This window comes from Triticum urartu, chromosome 6A (genome assembly GCF_056163025.1).
Source record: "Triticum urartu cultivar PI428250 chromosome 6A, HENAU_Tu73, whole genome shotgun sequence".
Taxonomy (NCBI): domain Eukaryota; kingdom Viridiplantae; phylum Streptophyta; class Magnoliopsida; order Poales; family Poaceae; genus Triticum; species Triticum urartu.
The window spans coordinates 360310990-360318671 of NC_141878.1; positions in this window are offsets into that span (position 1 = coordinate 360310990).

Consider the following 7682-nt stretch of genomic DNA (forward strand, 5'->3'; position numbering starts at 1 on the left):
TGGAGATCCTCTTCAACTTATGATGACAATTCATCATGCATGATTTGATATTACGAAGATAATGACATGCATAATGAAAAATGGATGTCTGCAAAATGACCTAAGTGCGGAAGTTATCATCGCACATGCGGAATTTATCATCACATCACAGAATAGCAAATAAGTAGCAGACGACCATTGAGTTTAAGTGTTACAACTCAAAGAACCAAATGTATCAAAACGCGAGAGTTGTAAGCACTTGGCAAAAGTAGCAAGAAATAAAGCAACCACCCATATGGACCCGCTTGAAGACTATCAACTCATATGCTTCTCCCCCTTTTGTCAGTAAGGACCAAAAAGGTTTGAAGACATAGAGCGCCTACTCGTTCCCATGAGGTGCAGGCGAGGCAGCAGGGTCGTCATTGAGGTCCGGTGGTGCAGAAGAACTTGGTGCAGTGTCGACACGCGCTGAAGTTGGAGGAGGTGAAGTTGCATCATCTTGGTCATCGATGACTCTGGCATTCACTGTCGCATCTGAGGACGAATAGTCAGAGTCTTCAAGTGAGGGAGTCCGACGCAAGTCATCATTCCTTGGAGGAGTTGAGTCAAACTTGAATCTTTCGGTGAAGCCATCGTCCTGCAGATCAGCTTCAGCACTAAGCAATGTCAAACTCTTCCAAGACCTCCGACAGGTTTCATGAGTAACAAAGGCATTCTTGGTGGCAAGATTGCGAATGTGATTGACATCCACCAAGAGGCTTTGCATCTGACGCTTAAGCCAGTTGTGATGCTTGTCCTGTTTCTGGTGTAGCGCGATGAGAAGCTCTCGGTCATTGAGAACACGAGATCGCCTCCGAGGCCTTTGGGCAATGGTGCTTTCAGTGGCGTCAGTTTGAGCACGAGGGGCACATGTGTTACCAGCCAAGGGATAAAGACGAGATACTGCCTGAACTCCTTTAATGGGCTGGGTGAAGCTTTGATGATCAGCATTGTGAAGATAAATGGGATCCTTAGCAGGCTCTGGGTAAATAGCTTCAACAAACAGATCAACCTCTGGCAAGAATACAAGATGATTGTGCGCAGACGGCTGATAGTTGAAGGCACAGTGAAGCTTGATAAGACGCATGACCCATGGAACATAGAACTTCAACCCACGGAGCCAGATGCAGCCAATTGTCTGATGAAAAAGTCTTGAGCATTGAAGCTGATGCCATTGAAGATATAGAAAACCAAAGTCTTCATTGCCCCTTCAAGCTTTGCTGCAGATGAATGTCCTTTGACAGGCCATAGAGTTTTTCTGATGATATGATAAATGGTGCGAGGCAGATACTCTAGGTCTTCAACAAAGAATTCAGATGGGTAGTCAGCTTCGTGAGGCAAAGGCTTCATCATGCTCAACATTTGGCTAATGTTGGGTTCTGGCTTCTGAAAAGTGCTCTCCAAAGCATTCTGGTGTTGTTGACAACCTGGTTCATAGTATTCACCAGGAGTGGGCAGGCCTGTGAGCTCAATGATATCAAGAGCTTTGGCTTCATGATGGACATTGCCTGTCATCCACTCAAGGACCCAAGTCTTTGGATCCCTGTTGTAGCCTCGAATGTGAAGAGTTGCATAGAACTGTAACAGAAGCTCTTCATTCCAGTGTTCCTTGTCTATGACAAATTTCAGGAGTCCAGCGTCTCTGAAGCAATCCAACGCTTCTTCTAGACAGGGCAGGCCAGCTAGAGCTTCAGTGTCAAGACGCATATGGGGAAATATGCGCCCTTGATTGTATAAGACACATGAATAGTAGCCGTGCTGCTGATAGCTCCAGAACCGATCCGATGAAATGCGAGGTTTCGTGTAAGGGTTCTTGGCGCTATTGAAGAAGGTGTTATGTGCCACGAAGCCATTCACATTGAAGATCCCAGGTGAAGTTGCAGTGCCTGGGAATCTTGGAAGTCTTGGCTTGGGCTTCTGGACTTGAGGTCTGTGCTCGACATGATAGTCAAATTGTGGACCCGTAGCAGGTGGAGGAACAAGAATGGGCCATCGGACCATAACAGGCTGACCACGATCAAATGTCAGCTCAATTGTATGAGGTCTTGGATGGGGTACAAGAGCATTGGCATTGTCATTGACATGGGCTTCAGGGGCCACATTGGCTTCAGGTGCTTCAGTATTGGCTTCGGGTGCTGCAGTGGCTTCAGGTGCATGCACTTCTGGCACCGCATTAGCTTCAGGCACCACATTAGCTTTAGGCGCCACATTAGGTTCAGCCATGACAACATCATTGGCTTCAGTGTTGATGTTGGTGGCCGCCTCAGTATTGTTAACCTCCACTTCAGGAGCTGGAGGGTCGGACATGTTCTCCTCGAGAACAACATCTTGGTGGGACGGGGGTGTATCAACTCTTTCTACTTCAACTCTTGGTTCTTCTTCTTCATCGGCTGATGCAGCTGAAATATCTTCAGCCGTTTTGGCTTCAGACTCAGAGACGTTCACAGTTGGAGGGACTTGGGGCCTTGATCCTTTGCGAAGCCTGCAGAATGCTGGCGACGCTTGTGGAGATGGAGTCGACTGGGCCTCAAAGTCATCGTCATCTTGTGGTTGGGGAGCACTTGGGGTGTCTTGTTGTTGTGGGTGATCAGCCCATGATGCATCCTGAGCAGTTGGCGTCAGAGGACGACCAATGCTGATGAGCTTGTTGTGCATGAGCACAGGCGATGATACCAAATTGCGCTCGATCTGAGGAAGGACTTCATCATCTTCAACATTGTCGTGAGGACAAATGTCTTCAGCTGCGGTGGGGTCAACAGCTGGATTGTCTTCAGCTTCAGGAGCCTCTGTGGAAGCAGGCTCATGAACTATCAACTGGCGCTCTCGATGTTCGGACGCAGGACGAGCCACAGAGATTGGCTCGACATCAAGGGGCTCTGTGGGAGCAGCCCGGTCTCTCTTCTTGGTCTTCCGTTTCTTGGTTGGGGGAGCATCATTAGTGGTGGCTTTGGTCTTGCGTTTTCTAGCTTCGGCTTCAGCTGCCCTTGTTTTCTTGAGTTCTGAAGCCACTGTGGGGACCTTAGGCTTCGAGCCTGTCATACTGGCTAGGAAGACAATGTGAGGTTCTTCCTGCCTTGATGCTTCTGGTTCTGCCACATCTGGCTTCTTCTTCTTCTTGGCAGCCATTCTGGGGTCGATGCCTCGTCGCCCCAAAGCCTTGCGCTTTTCAGCTTCATTGTATCCTTGAACACATTTGGCAGCAAGATCCTTCATGCGCTCAAGAGAACCTTTGGCTTCTTCGCGTTTCTTGTGGAATGCTTCCTTGAGCTCATGCGTCATGACCTTGAAGTTTTGAATGTCTTCAACATTGAGCTTGGCCATGTGCTTCTTGAACTGAGCCTTTTCATAATCGATCTTATGCTTCAGCTCAACAATTTTCTGAGCTAGAGCCAGCTCAGGAGCAATGGCTCCATGGAAGGCGACGCTGAGGCCAATAGGAAGCTGAAGATCATCAAAGGTGACATTTGGGCTGTCAAACCACTCATCAATAAACTTGTTTAGGATTTCCATATCAAAGAGAGGGAGGTCATTGAAGATTTCAGCCTCTTGCTTGCTCTTGATCAACTGCTCAAGAGTGTTGTCAGTGTCAAAACCGGCGGATCTCGGGTAGGGGGTCCCGAACTGTGCGTCTAAGGCGGATGGTAACAGGAGGCAGGGGACACGATGTTTTACCCAGGTTCGGGCCCTCTTGATGGAGGTAAAACCCTACGTCCTGCTTGATTTATTCTTGATGATATAGGTATTACAAGAGTTGATCTACCACGAGATCGGAGAGGCTAAACCCTAGAAGCTAGCCTATGGTATGATTGTTTGTTGTCCTACGGACTAAAACCCTTCGGTTTATAGAGACACCGGAGAGGGTTAGGGTTACAGAAGGTCGGTTACAAAGGAGGATATCTACATATCCGTATTGCCAAGCTTGCCTTCCACGCCAAGGAGAGTCCCATCCGGACACGGGACGAAGTCTTCAATCTTGTATCTTCATAGTCCAACAGTCCGGCCAAAGGATATAGTCCGGCTGTCTGGAGACCCCCTAATCCAGGACTCCCTTAGTAGCCCCTAAACCAGGCTTCAATGAAGATGAGTCCGGCGCGCAGTGTTGTCTTCGGCATTGCAAGGCGGGTTCCTCCTCCGAATATACCACTGAAGAATTTGAATACAAGGATAGTGTCTGACCCTGCAAAATAAATTCCACATACCATCGTAGAGAGAATAATATTTCCACAAATCTTAATCTGCTGACACGCTTTGGCAACATGACATCAGGCCATGGCTTGGTGATTATTCGAACCATTTTTCTTCAACCAGCTCCACACATAACGCGAGGCGGTTTCTTGACACGTCTTGTCAAAGCAGAGATCGTGTTCCCCTAATTACGGGATTCTCATCAATACGGTCGTGGGTAACCCAACCGTGCCTAGGACTCCTAGATTTTAGGCAAGTCCCAAACGGCCACTAGGAGGACGCTTGATATTCACCCTCTTTATAAAGGGACAAGGCTTTTACTTTTTTCCCTCCCGTGCTCAATTGAATCCTTCCCCCGCCTCGAGTTCTAACACCCAAAGCCCAGGTCAGGTGCTTCGGACCTTCAATTATGTCCGGATCTAGCCTTCAAGGCCGGTGGATGCCCTCCTCCGTTACGGAAGAGGATATCAAGAAGTTGAGGGAGGCCAGATACCTGACCACCGAGGTTTCGCATCGGCTGCCTGCCCGAGGGCAGGTCGTCCCTACTCCCGATCCCAACGAGAATGTTGTGTTCATATACCACTTCCTCCGAGGTCTAGGCCTCACTTTGGATCCCTTCGTTAGGGGTTTGATGTTCTATTACGGGCTAGATTTCCATGATCTAGCCCCGGACTCCTTTCTCCACATCTCGGCATTTATTGTCATATGTGAGGCCTTCCTCCGCATTACCCCTCACTTCGGCCTGTGGCTCAAGACCTTTGACGTGAAGCTGAAGATGGTCGAGGGGCAGCATGTAGCGTGCAGAGGCGCATTAATAAGCAAGATCGATGGAGCTCCATGGCCAAAGGGTTCCTTTCCAGAGGTGTCCGGATTATGGCAACGAGAGTGGTTTTACATCACAACTCCCAGAAGTGCCAAGTGGGTGGCTGCCCCTGCTTTCCGCTCGGGCCCTCCACCACAACTGATGTCATGGATTAGCAGAGGGCTGAGCTGGGGTCCAGCCAAGGACATGCCTATACTGCAAAGCCGCATTCAAGATCTCTTCGAAGGAGATTTCAGTCTGGTTACGGTGGTGCAAGTCATGCTGGTTCGTCGAGTCCAGCCTTGCAAACGCCGGCCCCTCTGCATGTGGGAGTTCAACCCAGAAGGACCGCGCACTATTCAGAATTTCCTCGGCCTGACGCATGAGGAGATGTATAAATCATTCTTCGGACCCCAAATAGAGTGTCCAGATACTACCGAGGACGTGGGCCTGAGCAGCAACCGCACCGCCGACCAAGTAAGTAATCCTCTAGCCAAACACACCGTATTTCATTTATCATGACGTCATTCTGAGAAATCGCTCTTTGACCAGGACTAGCTAACAAAGGCGAAGATGATTCGGTGTTCGGCCCCCCTTCCTGAGGGTTTGGACAATCCGGTACTGGAAAAGATGCTCGAGCTAGCACCTTGCCCGGAGCCCTCAAAGGAAGATAAATGGGGGAATAATGAGGGCGAAAGTGGGCCCCCATCGCTACCAATTCCAACCGAGGGAATGAGCGCCTCCATGAAGGAGGATAAGCAAGGGGAGGAATCTGACATTCTCTCACCCCGGGGAAGGAAGAGGACTACCTCTAAAGATCCGGAAACCAAGGTTTCCAAACGGGAGAAAAAATCTCCACCAGAGGGTCCTGCCTTGGAGGGTGCTCTTGCCGCACAAAGTCCGCGCGGGGATCAGCCCTCTAACGAGTTGTAAGTAATAAAAAAGTACTTTAATAGTGAAGATATACTACCTTACCTCTGAGGAAAATAACCGAAGCATTTATCTTGTAGTTCAGATCTTAGCCCTTCTCAGCAGAGCTCGTCTTCGGGGGATCTTCTTCCGGAGATGATGGAGAGCGAAACGCCTCCCTCGGACTCCTACGCTCAAGAAGTGGGCGACCTTGAAGTGTCGTCACGAAGGGCCTCGCCGGATCAGGTGAGGCCAGAAGATATTCCTATGGTCACCCGAAGTCCCCAGTATCCGGCTCTTGAAGAGAGCAACCGAAAGAATCCGGCACCGTCTGGTATGCGGTCGGACGCACTGAGGGATCTGCTAGAGCGAGCAACTATCTCAAAAGAACACCGTACATTGATGGGTATGGTGATTGAAAGGATTTCGTCTGCCGAAAGCAGGTTGCATGAAGCCTTTATGAGTCTACTGACGGGTTTTGAGGTACGTGAAATGATATACATTTGTGATAGTATCGCACATTTTTAGGTGTGCCCTGTGCAGATAGTAGCCCCTGAGACTCTGGTTGTCGTCGAGAACGGCGGCAAACAGAGGATCATAGTCTCAGGTAATTACCATACCGCCTTCATGTGCAGGTGGTTGAAGCTCCGGTGGCTAGCCGGACTAATGAGTTTGCCGAACTAAAGCGGCAACTGGATGCGGCAGATGCCGACATCGAGCTTGTTAACAAGCGGCTTGACGAGGCACAGGGTAAGTAATGTTTTCTGGTGAATGTCACATAGTAAGGGCAGCATGATGCCAGTATCTTTAATATGTTGTGACTGCAGACGGAGCTGCCACCGTGGAGACCCTTCGGGCGGAGCTTGCCCGAGCCAAAGAACAAGCAAGGATTAGTAATGCGGCCGCTTTAAAGGCGGCTGAAGAGTTAAGAGCCGAAAAGGCTGCACATTGCGAGAGCAAAGATAAAATGGACAAGATGGTTGTAAGGTTAAAAGACACTGCCGACTGTTGCCAGTTCCTCGAAGAAGAAAACCGGGCGAGGGCGACGGACCTTGAGAAGGCCACAATGGCGACCAAGGACACCCGCTCTGCCATGAGAGCGAAGAAGGAGGAACTGCATGAAGCCGGGGATATTGCAGCTGGGAAGCCCTTTATGCTGCGAAGGAAGTTCAGAGATCCGCGGTATGCCCCTCTGGATCGGCTATGGAGTTTGGCAGACGCATATATGGACTTGGCGGCGAGTGCTGTCGATGCGGTCGAATACTTCCGAGATCAAACAGATCGTGAAGTGGACAAGCTATTCTGGTCGTAGTTTAACGTTCCAGAGCGTCCGCTTCCATTGACTGATCAGCTAGCCGAATGGACCAAACTCAATAGGTTGTCCGGACTCGCCATGCGGTCTGTCGTGGATCAGCTGTGGCCGGAAAGGCCAAAGCCGAACAACTATTTTAGCTTGGTGCAGCAGTTCCTTGGTGCGGTGCCACACATCAATGCGATGAAGAGGTTGGCATGCATAGAGGGCTCACGAATGGCCCTTGCCTGTGTCAAAGCATACTGGGCGGAGATGGATGCTACCACTGTTGCGGCGCAGGGTTCGGCCATAGGCCGAGTGGCTGCGAGCACTATTTTGAAGAAGTTCTTGAGGGTGCTCGTTTGATAGAGGCCCAGTGCTCGAAGAATATTATGTTTGAGTGACATGTATTCCCATTGTAAAAACAATGTTTTTATTAAATTTATCAAGGCTGTATTTATACTTTTGCCCAAAAGT